This window comes from Macaca nemestrina, chromosome 14 (assembly GCF_043159975.1).
Source record: "Macaca nemestrina isolate mMacNem1 chromosome 14, mMacNem.hap1, whole genome shotgun sequence".
Taxonomy (NCBI): Eukaryota; Metazoa; Chordata; class Mammalia; order Primates; family Cercopithecidae; genus Macaca; species Macaca nemestrina.
In genome coordinates, this window is record NC_092138.1 from 67,515,062 (window position 1) to 67,528,594 (window position 13,533).

General features: G+C 45.6%; 1 non-coding gene across 1 annotated transcript; it reads left to right on the forward strand.

Moving 5' to 3' along the window:
• The first annotated feature begins 12,062 nt into the window (after positions 1-12,062).
• On the forward strand, positions 12,063-12,196 carry LOC112425851 (U8 small nucleolar RNA). The gene has a single exon (XR_003017007.1). It is a non-coding gene; the product is annotated as a U8 small nucleolar RNA (small nucleolar RNA).
• Positions 12,197-13,533: the final 1,337 nt, after the last annotated feature.

The window sequence follows — 13,533 nt, forward strand, 5'->3', positions numbered from 1 at the left end:
GGCCTACGTCTTGTCCTTGGCTCCTTGGCTGCGTGTGATGGCTGAGGATTATAATTTGCCTGGATGGGACTGTTTCTCTCTCTCCTTCTCAGGCTAACCATCAAATGCCCCAGGTAAGTGAGATGATGAGATTATCGAGCTGCACCATCTCTGGGAGACTGAGGACCTAGGATTGTTCCCAGGGTAAAGGCTCCATAAGGCAGGGTTCTCAGCAGCCTAGTGGCCCCGCCCCTCATTGTGCAAAGGACAGACCTGGGCCTGGAGAGGGGAAGGGACTAACCAAGGGGGCACAGGGTAGGCCAGGGTCTCCTGACTTCCAGCCATGGCTTCCCTGTCACCCTCTTCTCCTGAAACCTCCCTCAAAGGTGTCTGTTCTTTAGGCTTATCCCCTGGATCTCTTTTCCCTGCCATCAGAGGGGGCCAAGATGAAGTGGGAGGAGGAGAGGTGGTGGGGTGGATGCAAAGAGAGATGCCTTTTTAGGCTGCAGGGACCTCCACAGGGCACTGGAGTTACAGACCTTGTCCATAAGGTTCTTATCTCTGGGGGGACCCCCAAATCGCCCTGCTGTCTGAAGGGAGGGACCATAGGCAGGATGGCAAGCATCAGTTTCCGGCTGTGCATGGGACTGGATTGGGGTCCCAGGCTGCCACATGGCTGCACTTCTCTGATGTGTGTGCTGCCCTCTCTCCCCCTGCCCCTGGGAATTCCCTGTTCCCTCTCCCTTCCCATCTAACAGATGAGTCCTCCTCTATCAGAGTTGAAAGGGCCCTTAGAAGCCATCCAACCCCCTCAATTTGCAGCTGGAGAAAGAGAGGTTCAGAGACAGGAAGGGGCTTTCATGCGTTTGTACCGCCAGTCAGGGCAGAGCTGGGACTGGAGCCTGAGGCTTCTGCACCAGCCAGGGGTTTTCCAGTGCGCTCTGGGCTGTCTCTTGCCCATTCTCTTATCTTGTTTCATCTTGTCTCATCTCATTAAGGATGAGGGGCTGGAGAGATAGCACTGAGATGGGATCTTGAAATCGACTTCCGAACAGCTCTTGGCTTGTACAGTGAGAGAAACACTTCCCCACCCCTACCCCCTCACCCAAGCCATTCCAGTCACCCCTGGCCTCCATTCCAGTCACCCCTCCTTGCTGGCCAGGCTGTCTGTGCGGGGTCCCAGGAAAAAGTCCTGGGCAGGGGACAAGTGAGGAATAGGACTGGGCCACTCCTTTGGGGAGGAAACTCCATTGGGCTTGAGCTCCTGGAACCAAAGAGGACAGACTGGCAGTTGCCTGTCGGGATAGGTTCTTTGGAATTTCATGGAGTTCTCTAGAATGGAAGGCAGAGGGAGGAAAACATCTGAGACTGGGTCCAGGGAAGAAGGAACAGGGGCAATGGCAAAGGCCTCTTGTTGCCCCAGGTGGATGATAAGGTATATTTGGGACCTCTTCCTACAGGGAGTCTTCCAAGCTTGACTTCAGGGTTCCTTGCAGCAAAGACAAAAGTCAGAATAAAAAGTCAGAATACACTTGGTTCACTCAGTCATTTATGGTCAGGATGCTTTTGGCTGTCACAGAAACCCCACACAAATAAGCTTAGGCCAAGGGCAAAGGGAGTTATTGAAAAGACACTGGGCTTTTCCATGTCACAAAATCATGGAAATGCCTCACTCACGTCAACAAATCATGTCCCTGTAGCTGAATGCAGCCAGGACCATCTTTCATCTCTGCTTATCTTCGTGTCAGCTGTGCCTCTGATGGCTTTTTCCACACTAGAGGACACAGTGCTGACCACTCTCCATTGTCCCACAGCTCAGAGCTTTACACCAAGAGACAGATGGGTCCTCTTTCCCCAGGTCCTGTTGGGGAAATCCCTAGAAGGACTCAAACCGGCCTGGGCTGGATCAGGCACCCACCCATGGCCTGAACCATGAAGTGCTGGGAACTGTCTGCAGAGGACAGAAAATCGCAGTGAGTCTGGGAACCTCTTTCAAGGGAGCCCTCTCTAGTTAATTTCTTTAGAATGCTTGTTAATGTCTCCTACATGCCACACCCGGCCAGAGCTGAACTGTGAGCAACCTCAGACTTAGGGTGACCACAGTTTAACAGAGGAGCAAAGCACATGATAGCAAGTTCTTTGGACCTGAAAGAGAGCAGATATGGTGCTCTGGGATGACAGTGGTTTTAGAATCAAGTGGAGAGAACAGAGTGTCCAAAAGCTTGGGGGAAACTGTGAGCTTCCGGCTCACTGGGAAGGCAGCAGGCGATGAGGCTTGGGAACAAGGCTATGGAGCTTCAGATTTGACCTAGAGACAGGGGGAGCCGTAGGAGGCAGGGAAGGAATGGGGTCAGACTTGTCCAATTATGACCTGTAGAGCCTAGTGCTGTGTTGGACATCAAGTTGCTAAGTGGCCCAGTTTTAGGAATCCCCTTTCAGTGATGTGTGGAGAGGAGAAGCTGAGACTGCAGACAGGGGAGTGGATGGGTAGGAAGCTGCAGGCGTATCCTAGGGTAGCCTCAGCACTCCAATGCACAATTATGGAAACGCGATTCTTAGCTGAATTGAGCTCCTTTGTTCTGTGCAGTTGTGGGAGCCAGGAGACAGCCACTACTCTAACAAAGGAAAAAAGATTGCTCTGTGAAACTGAATTCGTCAACTGAAGAAGCTGCATTTGGTCTAATTCTAACATCTCACTCAGCTTTCCTTCTCTGGCCCTACTCTTCAAAAGCTTCCGGTCCTCCAGAGTAGGCTGCTCCCACAATCAGCAGCATAGAAGAATGCAGAACAAAGTTCTGCCTCCCTAAGGCAAGGAGGAAGCTCTTGGCAGGCAGGAGAGCACTTGAGGACCTGGGGGAGGAGGGCAGAGGAAGGGCGGACACAGGGATTCTGGCTTCCCTCCCCGGGGACAGGATAAACACAGGGCATCTTCCTGGAACATCAATTGTTACCAAAGATTTCGAGAGAGAAAAATTCATAAATCATTTTAATACTAAAGATCAGATGGATATATTATGGAGTGGAATGCAAGTTTTGCATGCTTTTAAAAAATTATGGTAAAATACACGACAAAAATTTTATCACCTTAACCATTTTAAAGTGTTCAGTTCAGTGGTGTTAAACATATTTCCATTGTTGTGCAACTATCACGACCATCCAGTTTTATAACTCTCCTGTCTTGTACAACTCAAAGTCTGTGCCCACGAAACAATAACTCCCCGTTCCCTTTCCTCCCATGCTTTGGCGGCCACCATTCCACCTTCCTTCTCTACGAATTTGACGACTCTAGGTATCTCATAGAAGTGGAATCATACAATACTTGTCTTTTTGTGACTGGTCTCTTTTGTTTAGCATAGTGTCCTCAAGATTCATCCGTGTTGAAGCAGGTGTCAGGATTTCCTTCCTTTTAAGTTGGAATAATACTTCACTGTGTGTATGTATGCCACATTCTGCTTATCCATCCAGCCATAGGCGAACATTTGGGTGGTCTTCCCTTTTGGCTGTTGTGAATAATGCTGCTATGAACACAGGTGCATAAATATCTGTTTGAGACCCTGCTTTTTCAACTCTTTTGGGTATATACCAAGAAGTGGAGCTCACTGCAACCTCCGCCTCCCGGGTTCAAGTGATTCTCCTGCCTCAGCTTCCCAAGTAGCTGTGTGCACCATCATGACTGGCTCATTTTGTGTGTGTGTGTGTGTGTGTGTGTGTGTGTGTGTGTGTGTGTGTGTATTTTTAGTAGAGACGGGGTTTTACCACATTGGCCAGGCTGGTCTCAAACTCCTCACCTCAGGTAATCTGCCCACCTCGGCCTCCCAAAGTGCTGGGATTACAGGCGTGAGCCATCACACCCAGTTGGTATTATAATTCTATGTTTAATGTTTTTTAGGAACCACCGCACTGTTTTCCGTAGTGGCTGTGCCATTCATTCCGCTCAGTGGTACATATATCCTCCATATTCTCACTAACACTTGTCATTTTCTCCTTTTCGAGACTAGCCATCCTAATGGGTGTGGGGTTTTATGCATACATTGTTAAAAGGAAAAGACATATCTCACCTCTGATGGCTGCTTTGAGTCTCATCCTCAGAGCCTCAGGGCTTTCAGAGCAGAAAGGGAAAGCATCCCAAGCCTGGGTGCAGCACTTAGTGGGTCTGCAGGAGTCACTTACCCTTCTCCTCCTGTTCTTTGCAGCTTGCTTTCACAGCCTTGAGGGCAGGATAGGCCGCACATAAGTGTGACATGCAGCAGAATGAAATGCCTTTTATCATCAAGAGTCAGAGCCTTAAGCTAAAAGGACTGGGAATCTCTCCCACAATCCGGAAGGCAGGACACCCAGAAGGCAGCTTCGTGGAGGGGTCAGATCAAGCTGGGCAGTGAAGGCAGAGAGGACTTTTCAGGTAGGAAATGGTTTTAGAGGAGAAGAAGGCTGCACCTGAGCAAAGGGCTGGAGGTGGAAAGAAAGAAAAGGCTTTTTCCTTCTTAGTTACACAAGCAGGTTTGAAGGATTCCAGCGGGCTCCAGACTTACCCCTATCCTCCCTAACCCATCAGCCTAGTTGAGACTTCCTCTCGGTCAGGGAAGCCAGTTTCTTTTGGCTCCTTCTCAGCCCTCTTTCTCGAAATGGATTCCTTGCCTCCTTGACACCTGGCTCTTTCGATTTTTCTCCTCTCCTTCGGCTGTTTCTCCTTGTCTCTGCTCATTCTTCTTTCAGCTCCTGAAGAGTTTCTAAGGGAGAGGACTTGGCAGCTTTCTGCATGTGATGTCCTTGTCCAAACCTGCTATCGAGATCCCAGGGAAGGGACTATCAGCAGTTGAAGGGGTGACTAGCCCTGTGAATGTACGCTTAATTTTTGGTGACTTCTGGATGTCCCCAGGCAGGAATCTCTGCCTTCTCACCTCCTTTACCCTAGATAAGGCAGCCACTGCTCCTTTCTGGCTGAGCTGATTTGATTCAAGCTCTCAAAGGCATCTGATTAAGGGAACAGAACCTGATGGCATCAAGCAAATGTGTCAGGGGTCTTGTGATGGAGACACATGAGTTTGCCTGGCACCCACACAAAAAGAGGAGAGCCAGATTTGGGAAGAGGCAGTTATAGTCACTGTGAAAGGCAGTGTAGGAGATGCACCTCGTTGCTACGGGAGCTCAGAGGAGGAAGACATCAATCCAGCTTTGAGGCGAGGCTTCAAGTAGACTTGACAACCTAGCTGGGGAGATGAGCTGTGTGAACCCACACATGGAAACTAACCAAAGGCAATATGTTCTCAGAGGTATCAGAGTTACAAATAAGTTCTTTGAGTATCGGAAGAAGAAGGCATTTTTATCCTACTTGGGAATGAAGGTGGCACCACAGTTTCCTGGATGGAGCGAATTTGATCCACGCCTTGGCAGGATGGAAGCAGAGACGAGGTGGAAATAGAATGACTAGGAAGAGAGTGAGTGGAATCCCGGGGCAGAAATGCATGCAGTATGTCCAGGGAGCAGTAGATGATCCAGGGTGGTTGGAGCCTTTTGGTGATGGGGAGCCATAGAAAGTTCTTGAGGAGTGGAGTGATGAGCTTGGAGGTGTGCAGTGATTGGCAAGTTGCTTCTCATGGCAGTGTTGGGACTGCCATTAGCTGAAAGTATTAGGTTTGGGAAAGGTGAAATCCAGTCTGCATGGACTCATCAGCAATGATTTCTGGGCTAGCAAAGCGGGAGGAAGTCTAACCTTTTGGAAAGCACTTGCGTGAGGCACTGATGCATAGCTCCTGCATAGCCGATCCTCAATTTTTCTAAAGATGCCATTTAACCTAGTTTCCTGGAACTCATACAACTGAATACAGTATTTGATGTTTACAAAATTGAATTGGAAAATCTCAAACAAGGCAGAAAAAGCTATTATTTCAAGCTTTCTGTTGGCTCTGTTTTAGCTTGTGTGTCTAGTAGCTGGAGAGGCTGGGAAAAGACCATGGTGGAGGAGCTGGGTGGCTAGGGGCAGGGAAGACAAAGGATTCAGCTCTGGGCGTGTTGGGCTGAGGTTCATGGTGGCTTGCAAGTGGAGATATCCAGCAGACTGTCGTGCTTATAAATGTGAAGCTTCAGATAGTGGTTTAGGAGTATATTAGCCAGCATTCTTCTAGTTATGAGTCATAATTCTAACTTTAACTGTCTCAAGTGAAAAGGTAATTTATTGGCTCATGTAAGTGGAAAGTCCAGGGGCTGCTTGGTTCTGATGTTAGGCATGGCTGGACCTAGGGGTTCAGTGACGTTCAATGATGTCAGTTATAGCCTGTCTGTCCATCTGTCTGTCTCTCCGCATCTCAGTTCTGCTGGGCTGTATTTGGCTTCACTCTGCATGTAGGTTCTCTCCACCAGAAAGGCTTAGTATCTCCAGGGGAAAGAGGCTAATTTCTGCCAGCAGCAAAGTTCTGGGAGAACTCTGATTGGCCTGGATTAAGAATGAATAAGAGTGCCCCAGTCCTGAAGTTAGAGGACGGGGTCATTGTGATTGGCAGTTCCCCTGTGACCGTGTGGAATGGAGAATGAGCAATTCCACAAAGCAGAAGTGAGTTGTCATTCCTAGGAATGTATTCTGGGTCAAGAAACAGTACAGCATCCATAGGCGGTGTCAGGTGTCTTCACTATACAAGTGAGGATTCTGCAGCTCAAATAGATGACATCATCTAGGGAGACTGTATATAGACATAAGAGAGGAGGGCTAGAGCTTAATCTGCCAGAGTTCAGGGAGGAGACTGGCCAGGAAGAGGCTTCCAGGAGCTGAGAGAGTCAGGAAGGGTCCAGGGCGACCCAAGACTCAAGAGGAGATAATGAGGAAGTGATCCTCTGCAGAGAGCTCCAGTGATATGGTAATGGAAAAGTAATTTTACAATCGAGTGACTGTAATTGAGAGCTTGGAAAAAGCTGGGGACAAGGGGGTGATGGGATGGAAGCCAGCTTGGAGGGGCTGTGAAAGGAACAGGGAGTGCTGGAGCCAGAGAGGTTGCTGAGTTTTTGTTTTTGGTTTTGATTTAATGAGGAGACACCTGAGGTGCTAATGCTCAAGGGAGAGGATGAAGTTTGGGGAGAGGGAGGGGATTCTGGAGTAGATGGCAGGGCCAGAGTCAAGGACACAGGCAGCAGGATTACCTTTGTCTCCACAAGACCCTGCTGTATACAGCTGCATGACATGCAGAGCAGAGTCCATCTTGTTCACTTAGTATCATATGCATTTCCCATTTGCAATGTAGCATTCATACTTATCTTTTAAAATTAGTTTTTAAATCACAAAAGCAACACATGCACATGGTAAAACAAAATGCAAACAGCTCAGAAGGAATAAAAGATGAAAATGAAAGTCTTCTCCATCCTCCCTCAGTCTGCCTTCCAGTAGGGAAACTGCTTTTCATCAGTTTCTTGGGAATTCTTCCCAAAATTTTTAATGCATATACAAATATATATGTGCATATATTTTAAAATAGACAAGTGGGATCCTACTGCGCATACTGTTCTGCACCTTGCTTTTTCACTCAATGCTATTTCTTGGAGATACTTCCTTATTAGCATATAGAGAGAACTCGTTCCCTTTCAAGAGCGGGATGCTGTTCTATTGTGGGGATGGAGCAGGGCTTGTTCAACAACTCTCTACTATGTGGAATTTCTTTTTATTTATTTATTTATTTATTTATTTATTTTTATTTTTTTGGAATTTTTTTTCCTTTTTTTTTATTATTATACTTTGAGTTCTAGGGTACATGTGCATAACGTGCAGGTTTGTTACATATGTATACTTGTGCCATGTTGGCGTGCTGCACCCATCAACTCGTCAGCACCCATCAACTCGTCATTTACATCAGGTATAACTCCCAATGCAATCCCTCCCCCCTCCCCCCTCCCCATGATAGGCCCCGGTGTGTGATGTTCCCCTTCCCGAGTCCAAGTGATCTCATTGTTCAGTTCCCACCTATGAGTGAGAACATGCGGTGTTTGGTTTTCTGTTCTTGTGATAGTTTGCTAAGAATTGATGGTTTCCAGCTGCATCCATGTCCCTACAAAGGACAACTATGTGGACTTTCTGTTGTTTCTACTCTATTGCCATTAAAAAGAATACTGCAATATACCTTTTAATACACTTATTTTTGTGCACAGGTGGAACTATTTTTGTACATAAAATTCTTAGGAATGCAATTATTGGAGTTAAAGAATGTATACATTTAGAAGTGTGATAGGCAATGCAAAATTGCTCTTCAAAGAAGTCACATACGTGTGAATGTTTTGGAGCTTAAGTAGGAGATACACAGGTGTTCATTACATTACTGCCCATATTTTTTGTATGCTTGGATGGTCTACCCACATATGCACAAGGAGTCACAATATTTACACTCCCACAAACAGTAAATAAACATGCCCTGATTTTCCCAACAGGATGTTAATGAGGTTTTAAATCTTTGTCCATCTGAAGGATGGAAAATGGTATGTCCCTATCACTTTAATTGCATTTATTTAATCATGAGGGTGGCTGATCATTTTTTTCAGTAAATTGCTTTTGCATTTCTATTAAGTCATACTTTAATGCCTACACACTGTTTCATTTTTTACATGTGCCTTAATTTACTTAACTCTCTTCTTGTGGGTTATTTGTATGGTTTCTGAACAACTGTGAATATCTGTGTACGTGAAGTTTTTTTCTTCTCTTTTTAGACATTTTTCTTCAGTGTACTATTCCAGAAGATGAATTGCTGGGTCAACAGTATGAACATTTATGACTCAATACATATTGTCAAACTGCTTTCTCAAAGGGCAATACAATACACAGTACCCCCAATTTTATTATTCTCTTCTCAGGAGTAGGTATTGTAAATGCAAATTAATTTTTTTTTATTTTATAAGTAAAAATGAGGCCTTAATTTCATTTGTGTTTTTCTTATTCCCAGTGAGGTTGAATATTTTAATATGTTTGTTTATTAATTGCATTTCACCTCTCTGAACTGTCTTCTTTTCTGCTCGTTTAGTGATAGCACATTCTTATACACAGGAAATAAGATGATATCTTATCAGGGAAACCTCTTTCCTCAGGCCCTATGATCTTCTGGGAAATTATTGACTGATATCAGATTGTCAAAATCTATCTTTGACATGAGAACACCCAGGAGGGAGTGATTGAAAAGACTTAGGAGATACAGAGTGAAGACAGATAGGAGAACTGAATGAGTGAGACTCTAGGTAATGATGTGGACTGCAGATATGAGGGAGGTGGGAAAGAATGTATGAGTCAGGATGGAAATTCATGGGCAGCATAGGGAACGTGGAGGGCTCAGGGTTCTCCACCTCTCCGCTTCCAAATGGAGCTCTGGGTGACCCGGACAGCGATGGCTGGGTTTCAGAATGCCGACCTGGATGGTGTCATTTCTGCCATGTGCTGCAGACTTGAAAACAGATTGAACCGAGGAGGGATTTTGCTTAAGCCTTGGGTGAGCAGTTACTGAGCACTGTCCCCTTCTTTATCCAGATAGCCATTTAGTTTCACCATTGTTAAACAATTGCTGTTAATTAATTCGATATCTAGATTTATTGGTATTATACTTTCTATTTCTTTTATTACTAATTTTCGTAGACAGATGTATTTGATCACTTTTCATATATATGTATGTATCCACATATGTGTGTGTATATATATATACATATACATGTGTAATATCTATTCCTACTATTTTATTACTACTTTTCATACCTTCATGTCTGTGTGTATCTGTGTGTGTGTGTTTGTCTGTGTGTGTGTGTATTCATCTCTTTTGGGGGAAATTGACTGTTCGTGTTCATTTTTCTTTCTTTTGGATGTTAATTATTTTATTCACTTTCAAGTAACCTTTATATATTAAAGTTATAAGACTGTCGTATTTTCACAAACATTATTTTTAATTTATTGGCCTTTAATTTTGTTTCTTTCACTGTTTTTAAAATTTTGCGATAGAGTCTCGCTCTGTTGCCCAGGCGGAATGCCGTGGTGCAATCTCAGCTCACTGCAACCTCTGCCTCCTGGGTTCAAGTGATTCTCCTTCCTCAGCCCCACCACACCCCACCATGCCTGGCTAATTTTTGTATTTTTAGTAGAGACGGAGTTTCACCATGTTGGCCAGGCTGGTCTGAACTCATGATCTCAAGTGATTTGCCCGCCTTGGCCTCCCAAAGTGCTGGAATTACAGGCATGAGCCAATGCACCTGGTGTCACTTTTTATTACTGAAATGCACAATTGAGCTTGTCCAACCTGTGGCCCACGGGCTGCATGCAGCTCAGGACAGCTTTGAATACAGCCCAACACAAATTCCTTTCTTAAAACATTATGAGATTTTTTTTGTTTGTTTTTAGCTCATCAGCTATTGTTAGTGTTGGTGATGGCAGTGGTGGCCCGGCTGCTGCCATGTTGCTGGCTGCAGTGGGGGAGGCGTAGGCAGGGCTGCCCACTCCACAGAACCAGTGAGAACTGGGAACAGGTGGAAGCCCTGCCCACTTCCAAGTAGGAGGGGTGGGAGCCCCACCCTACTGGGGCAGCTGCAGCTGCCCAGCCACAGCTGTGGACCCAGGCATCTCTGCAATCTAGGGTCCCAGGAAGCCCCCGTCCCTGTAGGCTCTGAAGTCACTGCTCCTGCTGCCTGGTCTCTCCCCACTCCCAGCGCCCACTCCAATTTTGGAGCAAAGTTGTGGCTGAGCCCGGGTGCTGTCATGATCCAGCTGGGTATGTGCACACTTAGGGCAGTGCTAACATGCCAGCTCCCTGCTGCTTCATCCCCCTCCAGACTTTGAATGCAGATGAGCAGGGGAGAGAGGCCAAGGCAGGGATAAAGGCAGCTAGGGCGGGTCTGCAGGCACCCCTCAGCATGAACAGCCTGGGCACTGTGGGCACCATGGATGGCAGGTTAATGGCAGCAGGAGACAGACAGGTTCCTCGGCAAAAAGGGGTGGGTCCCTGATGAAACCCCACCTTCAGGCCAGGGAAAGCCTGAGGCCTAGGGGTCAGGCTTCCAGATCTGCCAACCAGAGTGAGAACTTATGGTGCCTTTCCTGGGTCTGCCCATGGCTGCCCATGGACCAATCAGCACATACTTCCTCCACTCTGAGGCATATAAAAACCCCAGACTCAGCCAGACCTGCACAGATGACCTGTCTGCAGAGAGGAGCTAATCCACTGTGGGTCTCCTCTCTGCTTAGAGCTGGACACTTGTTGGGATGACCTGCCTGCAGACAGCAGCTATACACTGCGGGTCTCCTCTGAGCTGTTCTGTCACTCAGTAAAGCACTTCTTCACCTTGCTACCCTCCACTTGTCTGTATTCCTCATTCTTTCTGGATGCAGGACAAGAATTTGGGACCTACCGAATGGCAGGGCTGAAAGAACTGTAACACAAACAGGACTGAAACATGTCCCTTGCTTGCCACATTGCAGAAGATGAGAAGGAGAGAACAGAGAAGGAGAGAAGAGCTTCAGCCCTTTGGGGATCCCAGACCTAAGAGCTCCCTGAGCCAGGGCTGTGACACCCTTTCTGGGCTCTACAGTTCTTGGAGTCTCCAAGCCTCCAGGCACCACCATGTTCCCCAGTGCCAGCCATGGAAACTGCTTGCAGTACTCCTCGTCCAGCTGCAGCCTTGCAGGAAACCAGCACCCATGCCAGTGCCTGGAGCTACCTGCCCTGCTGCAGCTGCTGTGCCTGGCTGTTTGCTGCAGCCAGACCTCACGCTCACTCACTCACATACCCCTTGTCACTCTGCACCTGACTCGCCCTTGGCAGTTGTGGGATCCAGGCTGGTAGTGCAAGGTGAACAAAGCCTGCCAGGCCAAGTGGGCAGAATGAGTCCAGTGGGCCCAGGCAAAACTCAGGCAAAGGTGCCAGCAGCCACAGAGGTTTCCAGCCAGAAAAGTGACACCTCAAGGATCCTGTGACAATAGTGTATTTTATGTGTGGCCCCAGACAATTATTCTTCTTCCAATGTAGCCCAGGGAGGTCAAAAGATTGGTCATCCTGACACAGAGCTTAAATGTAAGTTTCATGAATTCTGACAAATGCATATACCTGTGTAACCCACATTTCTATCAAAATAGATGATACTTGTTGATGGGTGGGATAATCCTTACCTGTTCCTCCTTTTGGAAGGCAGATAGAACATGATGATTAGAGTTGCATGAAATGTGACTGATGCCTCTGCCTAATCAGGGCTTGCAACACCCTGAGTACTCCTATCTGATTCTTCAGGACGATCACTACTTTGAAAGAAAAAAATGAACATATATATAAATATTTCTATTACCCTAGAAAGTTTCTCTGTGCTCTCTTCCAGTCAATCCTCACCCTCCCACTGCTCTGCCAGAGGCAACCACTGTTGTGATTTCTATCACCATAGATCAGTCTTGCTTGTTCTAGAATTTTATGCAAGTGGAATTGTAAAGCATGGACTTTTCTGTGTCTGGCCTCTTCCACTCAGCATAATGTGTTTTGAGATTTACCCATGTTGTCATGGTTGATACGCTCTTCTTCTTTATTGCTTAGTGATATTCCATTGTATGAACATAGCACAATTTGTTTATTCATTCTCTGGTGGGCTGATGTTTGGGTTGTCTCTAGTATTTAGCTATTATAAATAACGTTCCAATGAATGCTTTTGTACAAGTCTTTTTGTGGACATATGTTTTTTTTTTTTTTTTTTTTTGCTAAATATCTAAGAATGGTTTGCTGGATTATATGGCAAGTGTACGTTTAACTTTTTTTTAGAAACTGCCATACTGTTTCCTAAAGTGATTGTACCATTTAACACTCCCCCCAGCAATGTATGAGGTTCCAGTTTCTCCATATCTTGCCAACATATGGTGTTGTAAGTTTTTAAAATCTTAGTCATTCTCGTGGACTGTAGTGGCAACTCATTGCAATAATGATTTTCATTTCCTTGATGACTTAGGATGTCAAACTCCTTTTTATGTGCTGTTTGATCAAATATACCATCATATTGTGGTACATTTGACATAGAGACTTTAAGTTTTATGTAGTTGAATTCATTAACCTTTTCTGTTATGAATTTTATTGATTTTATACTGAGAAATCCTTCTTTTTTTTTGGTAGAGATGGGGTCTTTCTATGTTGCCCAGGCTGGTCTCAAGAGATCCTTCCACCTCGGCCTCCCAAAGCGCTGGGATTACAGGCAGAGAAATCCTTCTTAATACCAAAAGCTAGTAAATATTTTTACTTTTATTTCCTTCTAGCCCTTTATTGGTTAAACTCTTAAACATTACACTCTTTACCTATATTTTGCTTTAAATTGTAAGGAAACTATTTGTCCTCAGGAACTTAACCAACTAGACTGTATATTGAGTAACAACTTCTTCCTTTCTTCACCTATTTGATCTACCACATTTATCTTAAACCAACTTTAACATATCATTGGGTCTATTTCTGTGATCCTATTATTGTTGATTTTTCCACCAATAGTACAGTTTCAATTATTAGGATTCTAGAGTTTATTTATCAGGTAAGCAAGTCTACCTTCATTACTCTTTATTTCTTCAAAAATTTCTTCGCAATTTCAGCTCGT